Source organism: Macaca thibetana, chromosome 5 (genome assembly GCF_024542745.1).
Source record: "Macaca thibetana thibetana isolate TM-01 chromosome 5, ASM2454274v1, whole genome shotgun sequence".
Lineage (NCBI taxonomy): Eukaryota > Metazoa > Chordata > Mammalia > Primates > Cercopithecidae > Macaca > Macaca thibetana.
In genome coordinates this window covers 161,737,933-161,758,634 of record NC_065582.1, presented here as the reverse complement: position 1 = coordinate 161,758,634, position 20,702 = coordinate 161,737,933, and the positions used below count along the sequence as shown (strand labels likewise).

General features: G+C 40.8%; 1 long non-coding RNA gene across 1 annotated transcript in view; it reads left to right on the top strand.

Moving 5' to 3' along the window:
• The window catches only part of LOC126954819 (uncharacterized), a 45,875-nt gene extending 27,382 nt beyond the window's left edge, over nucleotides 1-18,493 (top strand). The window contains exon 2 of the long non-coding RNA XR_007725731.1: nucleotides 17,472-18,493. This is a non-coding gene — a long non-coding RNA (uncharacterized LOC126954819). The remainder of the gene's footprint in view (nucleotides 1-17,471) is intronic.
• The last annotated feature ends 2,209 nt before the right edge of the window (nucleotides 18,494-20,702 follow it).

Below are 20,702 nucleotides of genomic sequence, written 5' to 3'. Positions count from 1 at the left end.
TCCCCTAACTGGCTTCCTCCTCTGAAACATCAATGTAGAATGATAATGCCTTCTACTCCTGTATCAGCTTTCCAATCACCAACTTATTTGAAGGCATCACAAGAGAGGTCTTTTAAATCATCTACCCTTAGGCAAATAGTACATTTCTTGAAATTCCTTGAATGTTGAAAAATGTACTTTTGAAAAAGACATTCCAAGTTCTTTATAGCTCAGAAACATTTCCTTCTCAGGATGCTAGGAGACGTCCAGGTGAAGTAAAAGTGAACACAGGAGGAGGCAAAAAGCTGGTTGGCAAATTTTTCAGACATCCAGGAAAATTCTATGCCCATGTGACTCTGTGTTGCATTTGAATTTATAAAAATCATGAGATCTGTGTCTTTCCAAACACTGCTTCAACCGTTCAGTGAAAAACATCCTTTTTGCACTCTTGGAGACACTGAGTTCTGCCTGGTCCATTTTTAGGACTTGCATTTGGAAGTCCTTTGCCTCAAGGACTAGAGTTCATTGTTTTTGTATATTCAACATTTAGTATATCATCCAATGTGTGAAAGATATTCAATAGTGTTGACACATTGAGAGGTCTCTTCTAGATGGCACTAAGGGGAACTTAGAATGGGGTGGAAGGAGGAAAAGGAAAGGTTATCGCCAGACCCCTTCTCTCTTTTTGCTTTGAAATTCATGGTACTCAATCATTGGTTCACATCCAAAGAGTTAACTGAACTAGATGAGGTGGTGTGTAACTTCTGCAGGTCAGAGGGAAGAGAAGAGAGGAAGAGCTAACAAGCATTAAAAAAAAAAAGAAGCTGAAACCTATAGTCTCAGCTGCTCTGAAGGCTGAGGCAGGAAGATCCCTTGAGCCCAGGAGTTCAAGTATAGCCTAGGCAATATAGTGAGCCTTTGTCTCTAAAAAAGTTTTTTTGTAGTTTTTTAAAAAGAAAGAAAAAGGATGGGCGCTGTGACTCAGGCCTGTAATCCCAGCACTTTGGGAGGCCGAGGCGGGCAGATCACAAGGTCAGGAGATCGAGACCATCCTGGCTAACACAGTGAAACCCCGTCTCTACTACAAATACAAAAAATTAGCCGGGCAAGGTGGCGGGCACCTGTAGTCCCAGCTACTCGGGAGGCTGAGGCAGGAGAATGGCGTGAACCCAGGAGGCGGAGCTTGCAGTGAGCTGAGATCGCGCCACTGCACTCCAACCTGGGCGACAGAGCGAGACTCTGTCTCAAAAGAAAGAAAGGAAAAAAAAAAAGAGCTAGAGCTCTTCAACAAGTAAGACCCAATGTCAAGGTAGGCCACTCTAATTAGATATTTGGATCAAATATAATTTAAAGTTAACAATAATTACTGCACCAGACCCTTTATTTGAATTATTGCATTTAATCCATACAACAAACCTATGAAAAGAAATAATCTGTAAGAGGCTTATTGCAGTCCCAGTCACTATCACCTTGTGGATACCCAAATAATCGTGTCTTAATAAATGAAGGAATGAGTGAGGAAATCTTCACCTTTGCAGGTAAAGAAACTGAGGCTCAGAGAGGGAAGGGAGCTGTATTTGAATAGCCATTCTATATTTTCAATGTGCTAATAATAAATGTGGTTCCATGTAATCAAGTTTATTAACTGTGCTGATGCATGTTATTCTGCTCAGTGTGACCGCCAACGTCTATCAGTTGTGAATCTTAACAACCAGTAGGTGGCGTCCCCGTGCAATATTAATACTCAATGCTCATCCAGTAGCAGCCCCTTCCAAATTGAGGAAATAAGACTCCTCTGGAGCACTTCAAAATAGTAATGTATAACTAAGATAAAATGATCATTGAAAACTCTTGGAATTTCATCCCAATGGCTTTTATAAATGTATTTTCAGCAACGGAGTGAATTGTGCTACCACTCCCCCACAAAAATATGGTCACCCCAATCTCTAGAGCCTAGGAATGTGACTGTATTTGAAAAAAGAGTCTGTGTGGATGTAATTAAGTATCACAACATGAGATCATTCTGGATTACCTAGGTCATTACCTAAATCCAATGGCGTATCCTTATTGAGAGCAGAAGAGGAGAAGGTCATGTGAAGACAAAGGTAAAGAGTAGCAGCCACATACCAAAGGATGTCTGGAGCCACCAAATAAGTAAAACTGTTTCAAAAGCAAGGCAGATTGCTTAATAAAATCATGATGTTTCAGTAGGGCATACTGACTCACACCTGTCATCCCAGCACTTTGGGAAGCCAAGGCAGGCAGATCCCAGGCCGGGAGTTCAAGACCAGCCTGGCCAACATGGTGAAACCCCATCTCTATTAAAAAAAAAAAAAGAGAAGTAAAAACATTTTAAAAATAACAATAAAATACACATGATGTTTCAAACTCAAGTACTTAACCAAAATATTCATCCTACATCCTATAGATCTTTGATGTGTATATTACTTTGAACATGAATGTTTGTATCATTTGTGTGACAGAATTATATTGGAGACTTGTAATTTGATTTCCCCAAAGATAACAAACCTTGTCTCTCTTCTAAGATCATACCACTCCCATACATCATTCAAGAACAATGAGACATTCAATTACCCATCACAACTTTTCCAAGTGCAGTATTAGAAGCAACCCAGGGACCACGGAGAGATAAATGTGCATTACAGGCATCTCTGAATAAGCCATTCTTGTCTCATTTATTATGACCTTGCGTAGGCACTCATTCAAATACATTCAGCAAACACTTATAATGTACCAGCAGGTGCCAGGTGCTCTACTAGGTGCTGAGCAGTCAACAATGAATCGGATCTAGTTCTTGAAGTTTAGTTGAGAAAATCAAAGTCAGCTAGGAGAGAAGAACAAGGAGTCAGATATGGTGCATGTGACAAGTGAAAATGGGTAGGGGTGGTGGAAGCACACATAGGAGGCAACCTTCACTCGGGACAAGAGCGGGAGGAGGAGGAGGAGATAGCGCCCAGGCTGCATTTTGAAAGCACAGTTAGCAGAATAAGGGGCTGGGACACATGGTGGGAGGAAGCAGCAGGCAGGAGCATAGAGGTCTGGGAACCAGCCAGAGAGTCACTTTGTCTGGACTGGAGACTTAAATTGACGAAAGGCCAGAGAGGCAAACAGAGCCGTGATGGGGAAGGGCTTTGGTAAGGGGTCTGAATTTTCTCCTTAAAACAACAGAGCATCAGTAAAGGGCTTTATATAAGTTACTGAGCGATAGGACCAGATTGTTGTTTTGGAAACATGAATCTGCCAGTGTGTGATGCTGAAACAGAATATGGGGCAGGGGTAGCGAGAGAAACCAGGTAAGGAGTGTTGAGACCACCCATGCAGACATTAGGAAAGCCTGGCAGCTGCAGAGGGGTGAAGAAGAGGGGAGAGTCTGGAGAGGGTTGATCTGGTTAGGTTTTGTGTCCTCGCCCAAATCCCATGTTGACTTGCAATCCTCAGGTGTTTAGGGAGAGACCTGATGGGTACTGATTGGATTATGGGGGTGGTTTCCCCCATGCTGTTCTTGTGATAGTGAGTGAATTCTCATGAGATCTGATGGTTTTATAAATGGTAGTTTCTCTTGCACTGACACACCCTCTCTCTTGCCTGTTGCCTTGCAAGACATGCCTACTTCCCCTTCTGTCATGATCGTAAGTTTCCTGAGGCCTCCCAAGCCATAGGAAACTGTGAGTCAATTAAACCTCTTTCCTTTATAAATTACCCAGTCTCGGAAAGTTCTTTATAGCAGCGTGAAAACGGATTCATACAAGGGTATTAAGGGAATAGTTCTTAGGATTAGATATGGAGGTGGAGGAGGAAAAAGTAGAATGGAGGAGGAAAAAAATACCAGTTTTTGAACTCCTGAAAGAGGAAACCCTGGCTTTTTATTCATCTCTGTGCCAACCTAGCCACCTTGACAAAGTAAGTCCTTAATTTGTTAGCAGTAGAATAGAATTTCCTGGTTTTCTGTTAGAAACTGAGTCTCTGAGTCGTTTCCACGGTGCTCCTGGAATACCCTTCGCTTTCAAGTATATAAAGCTGTTAGGAGAGTGAATTTATGGCTCTCAGAAGGGCCTCCTGTTTTTGTTCATCTGCCCATTGAGCGGCTTCTTACTGAATTAATCGCCTGGTGCATGAATCACAGGGACTGCCAGTGCAGAATTGAGTGCTGACAGGCGGTTTCGGCTCTCTCATATCTCTGTTGCTGCCTTGAGCTCTACGCAAGGGTCAGCCATGGCTGAAGCCTTCCCCTGCATCCGTCCCTGCTCCCAGGCCTCTCACAGGCATCAATAGCATACACGTTTATACTCATTCTGTACAAAGGCCTCTGTTCACGTCTCTCTGCCTACAACCCCTGGAGAAATTCCTACAGCTCTACTGATTGAGGCCTTTTTAAATCATTTTTTTGACTGAATGACTGAGCAAATGAAGCATTGCACTCATGAAGTGCTAGATAGGTGAGTAAGCAGACTTGCTTCCTGAGGCCAGAGTGCCTTCAATGTGTTTCAACAGAAAGGCACCCACAAGAGAAGGAAACCAGAAAACACAGGACTGAAATCTCCATAGGAGCAGCAGAGGTGGCGTTAGCAGATTGTCATTCAAGAGGCAGAGATGACTTGGGGCCTGGCTGGGCAGAGAAAGCCTCACAGAGGAAAATGGGTCCCTAAAGACAGTCAGGAGTTAGTCAAACATGGGAGGGAAGGTATACTATTGGCCTATTGCGCTGAAGGACTCCTTTTGTGGGTCTGCTCCTTGCACGGTATGATGTTCAGAATCCCTGAACCCTGCCCACTAAGTGCAGCAGGTCCAAAACACCCCCTCCCTGGAGGGCTGTACTTCCCTGGGTGTGAATTACGGATGGATAGCAGAGAGGAGTGTGACCAAATGGAGAAGACTAAGGTGCAGGGAAGACACGCGAGGCTCATTTGCAGACTGCTGACAGAGCATCATGATCGTGGTAGAAGATGCACCAGGAAAACGATGTTTCAAACAGGCTGAAAATGAGGGCTATCTCTAAGTGCTCATCACAAAAACGTCCAGATGACTCCAAAGGATCGTGTTAACATGAATGTCAGGCCCAATGGAGAGGTCAAAGGCATTAGCCAGGTGTTATGGTACATGCCTGTAGTCCCAGCTACTCCAGAGGCGGAGGTGGGAGGACCGCTTGAGCCCAGGCATTTGAGGCTGCAGTGAGCTATGATGGCACACTGCCCCTTAGCCTCGGTGACAGAGTGAGATCCTGTCTCAAAAAAAAAAAAAAAAAAAAAAACAGTCAAAGGAATGTGGTGAATATGATGTGAGCTTTGAACTTGGACCTAATTTGGAATACCACTTACCACTTACTAACTGTTTCCTTGGGCAAGTTATTTATGTTTTCTCAGCCGGTTTAATCATCTTCAAAATGAAGATCATACTTGCTCAAAGAGTTACTGGAATTTACATGAAGTGCCAGTTTGGATTACTTGTGTTCATGCTAATTGAGGGTGTTACACTTTTAAAGGACCACGAGAAAATGGGCAGGACTATTGTAGGACATTCAAGAGATCCACAAAAATATAAGATGATCTTTATTGAACTACATTATTCTATACCTACTCTGTGCTAAATGCTAATATTAATAACTTTATATTCAATTCTACTCTGAGGTAGCCTTTAATCACTTTGTAGAGGGGGTAAATTAGGCTCAAAAACATTGCCTAATGTAGATAAAAATTAACCATTCCAATTCCTACCTCACATTACTAATAAACAGTGATTTGAGATAGATCATTCTTCTAAGTATAAAAACTAGAATTATAATGCTTCTAGAAAATAACATAGAACAATGTCTTTGCAACCTTGGAGTAAGCAAAGATTTCTTAGAACACAAAAGCACTAACTGTAAAACAAAATTGATACCCTAGACTCATCAAAATTAAAAACTTATGCTCATCCAGTAACACTTTTAAGAAAATGACTCTTTTGGCCGGGCGCGGTGGCTCACACCTGTAATCCCAGCACTTTGGGAGGCCGAGGCAGGCGGATCACGAGGTCAGGAGATCAAAACCATCCTGGCTAACACAATGAAACCCCGTCTCTACTAAAAATACAAAAATTAGCCTGGCGTGGTGGCAGGTGCCTGTAGTCCCAGCTACTCTGGAGGCCGAGGCAGGAGAATGGCGTGAACCCGGGAGGTGGAGCTTGCAGTGAGCCGAGATCGCGCCACTGCACTCCAGCCTGGGCGACAGAGCGAGACTCCGTCTCAAAAAAAAAAAAAAAAAAAAAAAAATGACTCTTTTTAGAGAGGACACAAAAAGTATTAACCACTGAAGAAAAATATCCATCAGTAGGAAAATGGATAAATAAACAGTGATAGATGCATGGAACAGAATACCACTCAGCAGTTTAAAAATTGAAAGAAGAGGTCGAGGTGCAGTGACTCATGCCTGTAATCCCAGCACTTTGGGAGGCCAAGGTGGGCAGATCACGAGGTCAGGAGTTCAAGACCAGCCTGACCAACATGGTGAAACCCATTTCTACTAAAAATACAAAAATTAGCTGGGTGTGGTGACTTGTGCCTGTAATCCCAGCTACTCAGGAGGCTGAGGCAGGAGAATTGCTTGAACCTGGGAGGCGGAGGTTGCAGTGAGCTGAGCCTGGGTGACAGAGTAAGACTCTGTCTCAAAAAAAGAAAAAGAAAAAAGGACAAACCACTGTATTGATACGTGCAATACTGTAGTTGAATCTTACTTCATAATGTTGAGGAGATAAAAAAAGGCCAAACTTACAAGAATTTATACTGTATAATTCCATTTTTATGCAGTTTTTAAACAAGCAAAACAAATGCGTGGCAATAGAAATCAGAACACGAGTCACCTATAGGCTGGGCACAGTGACTCACGTCTATAATCCCAATACTTTGGAAAGTTGAGGCAGGTGGATCGTTTGAGCCCAGGAATTCAAGACCAGCCTGGGCAACATAAGTAAACCCTGTCTCCACTAAAAATACAAAAACTAGCCGGGCATGGTGACATGCATCTGTAATCTCAGCTACTTGAGGGGCTGAGGCAGGAGGATCACCTGAGCTATGGGAGTTTGAGATTGCAGTGAGCTGAGATCATGCCACTGCACTCCAGCCTGGGCAACAGAGTGAAACCCTGTCTCAAACAAGCAAACAAACAAAAAACACAGGTAACCTATAGGGGTTGGAATTAACTGGAAGGGGAAGTGAAGGAGCTTTCTGGAGTAATGAGAACATTCTATGCTTTATTTGAGTACAGGTTACATGGGCATATACCTTTGTTAAAACTGTATGAGGAATACGCTTAAAATCTTTGCATTTCACCTCACTAAAATGATAAACTGGGATGGGTTTGGAAAACCTCCACATTGTACTTCTAGCTTCTTTCATGATCTCATCTAGCAGTCATGAGATGCATATCTAGAAAGGACAACTCCCCCCCCTAATTCTGAAGAATGGCCAATAATAATCCATTCCTTTTCCTGACCCCTTTGAGAATTGCAAAGTGTGTATTGAATGAAAAATTAAGTAATGAGTATCTGTTAACTAAGAAAGTTAACGATGATAGGATACTTGCACATAACATGTCAACATTTACATCACCATGTGGGCTGTAATTATATCACTGATAATATGAATAAATACAAAAGTTTTTTGGGTTTTGTTTTTGTTTTGAGACAAGGTCTCAGTCTGTCACCCAGTCTGGAGTGCAGTGGTATGAACACAGCTCACTGCAGCCTTGACCTCCCAGGCCCAAGCGAACCTCCTGCCTTAGTCTCCCATGCAGCTGAGACCACAGGTGTGTGCCACCATGCCTGGCTATTTTTTTTTTTTCTGTGTTGTTCTGGCTGGTCTCAAACTCCTGAGTTCGAGTGATCACTCCACCTTGGCCTCCCGAAGTGCTAGGATTACAGGTGTGAGCCATCATGCCTGGCCATAAATACAAATTTTTGAAGAAACATCAACATCTGTTTCTAAAGCTAGAAGTTATTTTAAGTCTGTGCCTAAAGTTGACTGTTAACATGTGTAGCTGCAAAAGGTGGATTTATCTGTCACTCTATGACGCATGGCTTTTAGATCAAACAACATTCATTTTTCTGCTCATTTTCCCCCCATTTCTTATTGTGTATATAGAAAAAGTGATAGCAGTATACGTGATGAAGAAAAATTGTTATGGTTGAATGGCGCTAATTGTATATCATTGCCATCAGCTTCAAATAGAAAACCAGTTCAGTCTAGTAATTATTTAATTATTTCTATCCGGTGTGTAGAATCAAAGTAAAGCTTTTGAAGTTTATTCTCTTGAAGGTTTAATGTAGAAATCATTATGACTGTTATTCTATAATAAATTAAAATTTTCACGCCAGGCACAGTGGCTCACGCATGTAATCCCAGGACTTTGAGACGCCGAAGTGGGTGGATCCCCTGAGGTCAGGAGCTCAAGACCAGTCTGCCTGTCTTTACTAAAAATACAAAAAAATACAAAAAAAAAAAATAGATGAGCATAGTGGTGTGTCCCTGTAATCTCAGCTACTGAGGAGGCTGAGGCAGGATAATTGCTTGAACCTGGGATGTGGATGCTGCAGTGAGTCGAGACCACGCCACTGCACTCCAGCCTGGGTGATAGAGTAAGACTCCAGCTTAAAAACATAAAAATTTCAATGCTAAAGAAAATTGACTGATGTTTGTGGTGATAACATACATACACATTTTGAAAAAAGTAGTGTTCTTACTAAAGAGATTTACTTGCATTTGGATTTGGTACACACATAATTTATAATTATATTCAAACTCTCAAAAAATAATTATTTTAATTATCAAAAAGAAACTGTAATTGCCGGGCCAGGCGCGATGGCTCACGCCTGTAATCCCAGCACTTTGGGAGGCTGAGGTGGGCAGAGCACCTGAGGTCAGGAGTTCAAGACCAGCCTGACCAACATGGTGAAACCCCGTCTCTACCAAAGATACAAAAATTAGCCGGATTTGGTGGCAGGTGACTGTAATCCCAACTACTCATGAGGCTGAGTCAGAATTGCTTGAACCCAGGAGGCAGAGGTTGCAGTGAGCTGAGATTGTGCCATTGCACTCCAGCCTGGGGGACAGAGCAAGACTCTGTCTAAAAAAAAAAAAAAAAAAACCAAAAAAAAAACTGTAATTGCCAAAATCTACAAATATTTTTACATATGCACAGAATAACTAGATTACAAAATCATGTGACAATGTTGACATTGAATATAAAAACATATTTCAATATGGCATTATATGTTTTCTCTCTGCTACCTGTCATCAGTCTGATGTTTAAAAATGTTTAAGCCTTTTAATATCTATTTTATAAACCAATATAGATATTCAACCATTGTACTGAATTTTGTACAAACAAGTCCTCTTAATTTTGATTGTATTTTATTCAAAATTGGTTGGAAACTGCTTTCTCCTTTTTGTTTACCAAGGTAATATTTATACTAAATTTTTTTTTTTTTTTTTTGAGACAGAGTCTCACTGTATTGCCCAGGCTACAGTGCAATGGCGCGATCTTGGCTCACTGCAACCTCTGCCTCCTCAGTTCAAGCCATTCTCCTGCCTTAGCCTCCCAAGTAGCTGGGATTACAAGCATCTGCCACTGTGCCCAGCTAATTTTTGTATTTTCAGTAGAGATGGGGTTTCACCATGTTGTCAGGCTAGGCTAGTCTTGAACTCCTGACCTCGTGATCCACCTGCCTCAGCCTCCTGAAGTGCTAGGATGACAGGCGTGAGCCACCATGCCCTGCCTATTTATACTAATTTTAAGTGTTCAGGTTGGTAAATTTTGGTTATTGTGTCTAATCATTTAACGAAATCAAAAAATGGAGCAATTCTTCACCCCAGAAAGTTTTCTCATACTTGTATATATTCATTTATCTCCCCTAACCTTGGCCCCAGGCAACCATTGATTCTCTTTCTGTCCCTATAGTTTTACATAATACAGAATTTCATATGAGTAGATTCACAGAGTATAGAATATTTTGTGATTGACTTCTTTCTCTTAACATAATATTTTTAGGATGTATCCATGTTATTGTCTGTATTATGTCCTTTCTTTGTATTACTGAATAGTTTTCTGTGGTATGAGTATATCACACTTTGTTTATCCATTTAATAGTGATGGACATTTGTGTTGTTTCTAGTTGGGGCTATTATGAATAATGCTACTATAAACACTCATGTATATGTTTTGTTGTGAGTTTTTTTTGTTTTTTTTTTGGGATGGAGTCCCACTCTGTCACCCAGACTAGAGTGCAATGGCGCGATCTTGGCTCGCTGCAACCTCCACCTCCCAGGTTCAAGCGATTCTCCTGCATCAGCTTCCTGAGTAGCTGGGATTACAGGTATCCACCACCACACCCTACTATCATGTACATGTTTTTGTTCGGACATATGTTTTTATTTCTCTTGGGTAAATATCTGGAAGTAGAATTTCTGGATCGTATGATAATGAATCTAACTTTATTTATTTTTGAGACAGAGTTTCGCTCTTGTTATCCAGACTGGAGTGCAATGGCATGATCTTGGCTCACCGCAACCTCCGCTTACCCGGTTCAAGCGATTCTCCTGCCTCAGCCTCCCTAGTAGCTGGGATTACAGGCATGTGCCACCATACCTGGCTAATTTCGTATTTTTAGTAGAGATGGGGTTTCTCCATGTTGGTCAGGCTGGTCTCGAACTCCCGACCTCAGGTGATCCACTGCCTCGGCCTCCCAAAGTGCTGGGATTATAGGCATGAGCCGCCACACCCAGCCATAATGAATTTACTTTTATAACATAATGCCATGGCCCCAGCTACTATACCATTTTGTGTTCCTACAGCAACATCTGAGAATTCCAGTTGCAACTTATCGTTGCCAACACTTGGTAGTGTCAATCTTCATGATTCCCCATTCTAGTGTGTAGTGGTATCTCACTGGAGTTTTCATTGGTATTTTTCTGATGAATAATAAAGTTGAGCACATTTTCATATGCTTATAAAAAGTTTTAATCAAAGTATTTGTCAAATGAAATACTAAAATGTGGTTATTGGAAAAATGATTTGCAAACAGAGAAACTTGAAGTTTATCCTTTCATAAGCACAGTGAGTACTGAACAAATTAAACAATAAGCCCTCAAATAGTATACAATATTAATGCTGAAATTCTGTAATTGCATTTTAGAATATCTCAACTTGGAGGATGAATCTTTTGCTGAAGCACCTATTTTTAATTAGATAAATTTATGTTCTGTACTGGAATAAAATGAAATTGTGGAAGCCCATAATTGTGTGGAATCATAAATAGAGACAATTTATATTATGAAGTTGTTCTTATGAAATATTTGTTGAAGAAAGCTACTCTGAATGGAGACAAAAAAGACAGCATCTGTGAAAATATTGAGGCTGAAATATTTATACATTTCAATGCACAAAAACATAGAATGATGAATATCCTTGTATTAGTTTGCTAGGGCTCTTATAACAAAATATCATAGACTGGGTGACTTAAAACAACAGCAATTTATTTCTCACAAATCTGAAGGCTGGGAAGTCCAAGGTGTCAGCAGGTTTGGCTTCTTCTGAGGCCTCTCTCCTTGGCTTGCAGACGGCCACCTTCTTGCTGTGTCCTCATGTGGCCTTTCCTCTGGGTAGGTTAATCCCTGGCGTCTCTTTGTGTATCCAAATTTCCCTTAGAGGACACCAGTCAGATTGGATTAGGGGCTACCCTCATACCCTCATCTTAACTTAACCACCTGTGTAAAGTCCCTATCTCCAAATAGGGCCACATTCTGAAGTACTATGGGTTAGGACTTCACCATATGAATTTGAAGGAGCAGGATACAATTCAGCCCATAGCAATCCTCCATTTAGCAGACCAGGTTCTGACATTCCTTTAACTTCGATATAATGCAGGAGGAGACATGACCACAAACATCTGGTGAGAGAGAAATATCGGGCAGAAAGTAGCGCCCTGTGCCCTGCAATCAGGAACCACCCTGTGTTATGTGCTTTTCTACGTGTCACTGTTGATCTGCCAAGCTCCGAAGTGCAGCTTTTGAGGCCAATAGTATCTACCTGACCCTCTCACATTGGCATCTTTTAAAAAATAGTTTTATTTCTACTGTTTATAAAATACATGCTCTTTGCAAAATAAAAATAAAATGCTAGTGAAGAATACAAAAGAAAAAAAGGATCACCTCCAAAACACACCACCCAGCAATAGCCACTGTTACCATGCTGCATGTATGTCCATCAAAATGTTTTCTCTATACAAACAACTTGTATGCTTTTAATACAAAAAATAGAAATCACTATATATATGTGTGTGTGTATATATATGTGTATATATGTGTGTATATATGTGTATATGTATGTGTGTGTATATATGTGTGTGTGTGTATATATATATACACACATACTCTTTTTCAGCTTTTACAATTGCATATATTTCAGGTGTACAATGTGATGTTTTGATACACATGTGAATATGGTCCAGCATATGAACATATCTATGTCCTAATGTAGTCAGCTTTCCTTTTCTACTTAACATCATGGACATCTTTCCTTTCAATAAATAGATACCTTAAGAACTATCAAAGTCCGGGAATGGTGGCTCACACCTGTAATCCCAGCACTTTGAAAGGCCAAGGCAGGAGAATCGTTTGAACCTGGGAGGTGGAGGTTACAGTGAGCCAAGATCGCTCCACTGCACTGCAGCCTAGGCAAGAAGAGTGAAACTCTGTCTCAAAACACACAAACAACAACAACAAAAATCCCAAAATTTAGGCTGGCTACCCCACCCTGACCCCGGGACTAGATTGTACTTAGATTCATTGGAACATGGTAGAAATTTCAGGACCAAAAGTAGCAAAGACCACTCAGTGCTAAGCAGAGTTCAAGCATTTGCCCCTACTGTTTGCAACCCTCTGCCTAAGTGTAGGATACCAAATGTTGCTGAGCCTCAAGTTAGGGAAGCTCTCTCAGTGATGTGGGAGTAGACAAGGGGCCTCTGGTATCCTGCAGGTCTGTTTCTGCAGGCCTGGGGAGATTGTCTTTCCAAAGTGGGAGCTGCCCTTACCTCCTTAACTTTCCTCCAGGCTGAAATTGTGAACCTTGGCCACTCCCAATCACAATTCTCTTCTCTCATTTGGGACACTGAAGGGAATCTTTCACCCCCAATTGTCAAATAGAAACATAGAAAGCAACTCAACATAGCCTCCAACAACCAGGAACTGTAGAAAAGGAATTTGCAAACATTGCACATTCTCCTTTGTTGCTTCAAATATGTGGTATCTTCTAGGAAGTGGACCCAGAGGTGAGTGAATAAGAAAAGCAGATGTTTGTCCTAGTCTGTTCATTCCATCTCCAAACAAGATCAAAACTACAGGGTAAAAGGTTCATCAGTCCAGTAACACAAAATCCTCTTATCTTTTTTTTGGAGACACAGTTTCACTCTGTTGTCCAGGCTCAAGTGCAGTGGCACGATCTTGGCTCACTGCAACCTCTGCCTCCCGGGTTCAAGCAATCCTCCTGCCTCAGCCGCCCAAGTATCTGGAATTACAGGCACCAGTCACCGTGTCCAGCTAATTTTTGTATTTGTAGTAGAGATGGGGTTTCACCATGTCGGCCAGGCTGGTCTCGAACTCCTAGCCTCTAGTGATCCGCCCACCTTAGCCTCCCAAAGTGCTGGGATTATAGGCGTGACCCACTGCCCCTGCCCTTATCTTCTTCTTCTTCTTCTTTTTTTTTGAGATAGGGTCTCACTCTGTAACCCAGGTTGGAGTGCAGTGAAATGATCTCGGCTCACTGCAACCTCCACCTCCCAGGCTTAAGAGATCCTCCCACTTCAGCTTCCCAAGTAACTGGGACCACAGATGCCTGCCACCTCACCCGGCTCTTTTTTTGTATTTTTGGTAGACACTGGGTTTTGCCATGTTGCTCAGTCTGGTCTCAAACTTCTGAGCTCAGGAGATTCACCTGCCTTGGCCTCCCACAGTGATGGTATTTCAGGTGTGAGCCACCACACTCAGCTATCAACAAAATCCTTTTAAATAAATGCTAGGTATTCCACTGCCTAATAGAAACTGTGTCATAACTTATCTCTTATTGATAGATCTTTGAGGTTATTTCCAAATTTATTACACAATACATCAATAAACATCTTATACATATATTTTGCACTCTTGTCTGAATATATTTTATTAGAGCTGTGTGCAGTGGTGCCTGCCATTAGTCTAGTCCCAGCTACTTGGGAGGATGAGGTGGGATGATCACTTGAGCCCAGGAGTTTGAGGATAGTTTGGGACAAAAAAAAAACAAGAAAATATATACTTCCTTAGACTATATTACCAGAGGTAGAATTTATGGGTCAAATAGGATTACATCCCAGAAATATTATACTAATTTATATCATTTCAATTGTCTTGGGTCTATATCTAGGAATGAAATTGATGGGTCATTTGGTTAACCTATATTTAACTTTCAGAGTAACTGCCCCACAGTTTCCCAGACAGTTTTTACAGTAACTGTTGAACAGTTTTTCAGAGCAGCTGCACCATTTTATATGCTCTCAACAATGTATAAGGGTTCTTTTTTTTTAAAATTATTCATTCATGTATTTTTTTTAAATACAGAAATGGGAGTCTTACTATGTTGCCCAGGCTGGTCTCAAACTCCTGAGTTCAAGCAGTCCTCTTACCTCAGTCTCCCAAAGTGCAGAGATTATAGGTGTGAGACATTGCACTTAGGGTTCTAATTTTTTCACATACTGATCAACACTTGTTATTATCTAGCTTTTATTATTTTATTTTATTTTATTTTATTTTTTGGAGACAGAGTCTTACTCTGTCACCCAGGCTGGAGTGCAGTGGTGTGTTCTCAGCTCACTGCAACCTCTGCCTCCTGGGTTCAAGCGATTCTCTTGCCTCAGCCTCCCGAGTAGCTGGAATTACAGGTGCCCACCACATGCCTGGCTAATTTTTGTATTTTAGTAGAGACGGGCTTTCACCATGTTAGTTAGGCTGGTCTCGAACTCCTGACCTCAAATGATCCGCCTGCCTCAGCCCTCCAAAGTGTTGGGATTACAGGCATGAGCCACAGCGCCCCACCTATCTGGCTTTTTTATTATAACTATACTAGTAGGTATGATGTGGTATCTCACTGTGATTTTGGTTTGCATTTCTCTGATGGCTATTGAGGTTGAGTATCTTCATGTGCTTATTGGCCATTTGTAAATCTTCCTTTAAGACATTTCTAAGGCCAGGCACAGTGACTCACACCTGTAATCCCAGCAATTTGGGAGGCTAAGGTAGGTGGATTGCTTGAGGCCAGGAGTTGAAGACCAGTCTGGGCAATATAGTGGGACCCCATCTCCACAAAAAATTGAAAAATTAGCCTGGTGTGGTGGCAATGCACCTGTAGTCTCAACTACTCAGTGGGGCTGAGATGGGAGGATCCCTTGAGCCCAGATAGTCGAGGCTGCAGTGAGCTATGATTGTGTCACTGCACCCCAGGCTGGGTGACAGAGTGAGATATTGCCTTAAAAAAAAAAGATGAAGTTTAACTTCAAATGGGATGGGGAGATACATCCTTCCCATAGCTGATTATATATAGGTAATTAAAAATCGAGTCTATCATATAAGTATTTTATATATATTAATTTGTTTAATTCGCTCAACAATTCCCTGTTGGGAGGCTGAGGCAGGAGGATCTCTTGAGGCCAGGAGTTTGAGACTAGCATGAGCAACATAGCAAGGCCCTGTCTCTACCAAAAAGTAATAAAATAGTCAGGTAACATGGCATAGGCCTGTAGTCCCACCTACATAGGAGGCTGAAGCAGGAGGATCACTTGAACCCAGGTGGTCAAGGCTGAGTAAGCCACAATTGCACCACTGCACTCCAGCCTGGGTGACAAGAGACAGACTCTGTCTCAAAAAAAAAAAAAAAAAAAAAAAAGTGAATCAATCAAGAGAATCAACTTAAGAAAAGCAAATGAAGCTCATGAGAGATGATACGACTTTCCTAGGCACCAACTCTTAAAATTGTCACCCCTTCCACCCATCCTCACAGCCTCCAGTGTTTAGAAAAGCATGAATAGCAGCAGAGGAGGAACTGACCACCAGGATGCATGGAGAGACACCAGCATACTAAGTCTCTTATGTCTCCGCTAAAAAGATTTAGTGCTAGAAAGCTGCAGTGAAGTCTCCTATTCCTAAAATTCATTGCAGCCATAAAAGCACCACCATATTTTCATGAGCTATTAAAACAAACAGTTAAAAATAAAGTCCATTTGGTATCCAATATCCTTCAGATGACTATATTTTTTCATGTATTTGTGAAGCAAAACAATTCATTTAACTGCAATACATCTCCCTGTAACTGATTCAGATTTCCACATTCTATTTTGCATCCTAAAATAATAAACTACAATTTCTCTAGCCATATAATTTATAAATTACATACACATATCACAACATGAAATACATTCTCTTAGTTTCTTCTCTTCACTTTTCTCAATTGGTCTTTCATTTGGACAACTGATGTAATCACAAATGTTAAGCACCATAGGAGTGGGAATAGTATGAAGGGAGGGTATTAGCATTTATTTGATACCTATCACATCACATGTTTTTTTTTCACTTAATACTGATCCTAATCTTTAAAGCAATTGTTATTGTTCCCATTTTTCTGATGGAAAAGCCAGAAAGTGAGTAAGTTACTTACCTAGGTTTAAACAGCTATAAAATAGCTTTGGCAGATGCTGTTGGTTGCTTGTCTGTAACCATTTTTCTTCTTCTTTGCTGGCTGAACATGCTTCTTATTAAAGAAGTTTAAAATGCTGGAAACTCAAAAAGAAAGAAAATGCTGGAAACTTTTTTTTTTTTAAATTTTTGAAACAGGGTCTCACTCTGTCACCCCAGGCTGGAGTGCAGTGGCACTATCTCGGCTCACTGCAGCCTTGACCTCCTGGGCTCAAGCAATCCTCCTCCCTCAGCCTCCCAAAGTACTGGAATCACATGCATGAGCCATCGCACCCAGTCATTGGAAACTCTTCCTCCAGACTTTGCTGCTATGGCATGAGCATATTACCCAACCCAGCCAATGGGGCCACAGGGAAAGCTTGCTGGGGAGTTATGAGAAAGTTTTCTGATTAAAAAACAAAATAAAACACACACACAAGGAGAACTGTTCCCCTGCTCCTCACCTGCTTTTTGTTTGTGGATGAGACCTTGTAATTATATTAATATAATACCTGAAACTGCAGAAACCATCTTAAGACCATGAGGGTAGGAATAAGGAGATGAAGATCAGTGCCCTAAAACACTCTAAAGAGGGTAAAAAGAAAAAGTGGTCCCTAACGTCTTTGATTCTCTCAATTGACTAACCATGGAACTTCCCCAACTCAGGACTTAGGACAGTAGCTGATGCATGGTAGCACTTACCATTTATCAAATAAATAATTAAGCGACTTTTCTTTTCTTTTTGAGACAGTTTTGCTGTGTCGCCCAGGCTGGAGTGCAAGTGACACGATCTCGGCTCACAACTGCAACCTCCATCTCCCAGGTTCAAACGATTCTCCTACCTCAGCCTCCTGAGTATCTGGGATTACGGGTGCCTGCCACCATGCCTGGCTAATTTTTAAAAATATTTTTAGTAGAGACAGGGTTTCACCACCTTGGCCAGGCTGCTCTTGAACTCCTGACCTCAGGTATTTCGCCCTCCTTGGCCTCCCAAAGTGCTGAGATTACAGATGTGAGCCACTGCGCCTGACCGACTTCAACTTTTTGAAATCTGTTTTCATAGACGATAATAGAAATATCTACCAAAGCTAAATATTCACTTACCCCATGACCCAGCAATTTTACTCCTAGGTATATGTACCCAAAAAATGAGTGTTCTGTGTCCACTAGAGATATGCACCAAAGTGTTCATAATAGATCCAAACCGGAAACAGCTCAAATGTCCATCAATAGCAGAATAGATAAACAAATGTTGGGATGCTCAGAGCTTGAAATATGACACAATATAAAAGGACAAACTATTAAAACAACAGCATGGATAAATCTTACAAACATAATTATTGAGCAAAAGATACCAGAAACACAGAAATATATACTGTTTGATTCCTTCAAATAAAGGTTGACGATTTTCCCTCCTGCAGCCTTGTGAAGAAGGTGCCTTGCTTCCCCTTCGCCTTCTGCCGTGATTGTAAGTTTCCTGAGGCCTCCCCAGCCATGTTGAACTCTCATTGTCCCTGACAAAATAGCACCCTCTCTTCCTCTGCAATTCCACCCTTTTCCCCTTCTGCTGTGCAACTGAAGACTAGGAAAGAATGACATGCAAAATAAGAGGTTTTGGATTCAGCATAGGACTGCTACTTACAGAAAACTTTATATTTGTGCTGAAAAGTCTTGTCATCTAGGTGAAAGCCAATGCTATCCTAATGACAAAATTGTTGGGGAAATAAATCTATCAGAGACTTTATTTAAAGAAATAAAAGAAAAAATAATAAAGGTTAAGATAAAAAACTAATCCATTTTGGTAGACATCAGCACTTACCTCTGAGAAGGAAAATGGTTACTGATGGGGAAGCGGGAGGCATAAGAGAATTTTCTGGGTGATGAAAATGTTCTATCTCTTGATCTGAATTGTAGTTACTTAGGTTTATACATATGCTTAAAAATCGTCAAGTTATGTGTTTAAAATATGTGCACCTTACAGTATATAAGCCACACTTTATTTTTTTAAAAGTCCCCACAACATTGTTGTTTTCAAGGAAGTACAGGAAATATCTTTTACTCTGTGTTAATTCAGGGAAGTTATCTCCATAAGTGCTTTACAAAATCATCTTCATAATATAGTAGCACCATTAAGTAGGCGTTATTATCTCTGTATCACAAATGCACAATATGAGAGTCAGAGAGGTTAAGTTATTTTCCAAAGTCACACAGCTAATCAATGGCAAAGCCGGTTTTTTTTTTTTTTTTCTTTTTTTAAGACAGAGTCTTGCTCTGTCACCCAGGCTGGAGTGCAGTGGTGTGATCTCAGCTCACTGCAACCTTTGCCTCCCAGGTTCAAGCGATTCTCATGCCTCAGCCTCCCAAGTAGCTGGGATTTCAGGTGTGCAACCACCACACCCAGATAATTTTTGTATTTTTGGTAGAGATAGGGTTTCACATGTTGGCCAAGCTGGTCTTGAACTCTTGACCTAAAGTGATCCACTCGTCTCAGCCTTCCAAAGTGCTGGGATTACAAGTGTGAATTACCACATTTGGTCAAAGCTAGGATTTGAATACAAGTTTGTCTGACCCTCAAAACCCATGCTCCTTCCTGTGTTAGTATTCAATGGGTAGGTACCTGCATAGCCAACTTCCCAGGGTCACAGAAAGAATCATCAACGCAACCCAGGAATGCTCTCCTGGAGTATGGATATATCTAGAGAAATTGTGGAAAGAGGCCAGGCACGGTGGCTCACTCCTGTAATTCCAACACTTTGGGAGGCTGAGGTGGGAGAATCACTTGAGGCCAAGAGTTCAAGACCAACTTGGACAACATAGTGAGAACCCTTTCTCTATTCCAAAAAAAAAAAAAAAAAAGAAAGAAAGAATTTGCCTAAATAGAACAGAAAAGGCTTTATGTGCAAGACGGTTACTGCAGGATTTATAATAGTCAAAAGCTAGAAAAAAAGTAATTATTCAACACTACATAATTAAGCAAATTATAATACATATATTCAATAGGATATTAAGCAGCCATTAAAAATCATACTTAAGAAAACTTATGATATAATTTTCATTGAGGTAAAACTGAATAAAAGTTGCATATACTTTAAGAATACAACCATGAAAAAGGAAGCTTTTTAAACTTACGCACAAAGAAAGGAAAAGCCAGAAAGTGTTTGTATGTAAAGACCATTAGTTTGTGTTGTCTATGATTTCTTTCAGCAGTGTTTTGTAGTTTTTCCTTGTAGAGGTCTTTCACCTCCTTGGTTAGGTATATTCCTAAGTTTTTTTTTTTTTTTTTGCAGCTATTGTAAAAGGGGTTACATTATTGATTTGATTCTCAGCTTGGTCGCTGTTGATGTACAGAAGAGCTGCTGATTTGTGTATATTAATTTTGTATCCAGAAAACTTTCCCGAATTCTTTTATCAGTTATAGGAGCTTTCTGGAGGAGTCTTTAGGGTTTTCTAGGTAAACAATCATATCATCAACAAACAGCAACAGTTTGACTTCTTCTTTATCAATTTGGATGCCCTTTATTTCATTCTGTTGTTTGATTGCTCAGGCTAGGACTCCCAGTACTATGTTGAGGAGGAGCTCATGGATGGGTAGAATCAATATTGTGAAAATGACCATACTGCCAAAAGCAATCTACAAATTCAACACAATCCCCATCAAAATACCACCATCATTCTTCACAGAATTAGAGAAAACAATTCTAAAACTCATATGGAACCAAAAAAGAGCCCGCATAGCCAAAGCAATACTAAGCAAAAGGAACAAATCTGGAGGCATCACATTACCTGATTTCAAGCTATACTCTAAGGCCATAGTCACCAAAACAGCATGGTACTGGTATAAAAATAGGCACATAGACCAATGGAACAGAACAGATAACTCAGAAATAAACCCAAATACTTACAGCCAATTGATCTTTGACAAAGCAAACAAAAACAGAGTGGGGAAAGGACATCCTTTTCAACAAATGGTGCTGGGATAATT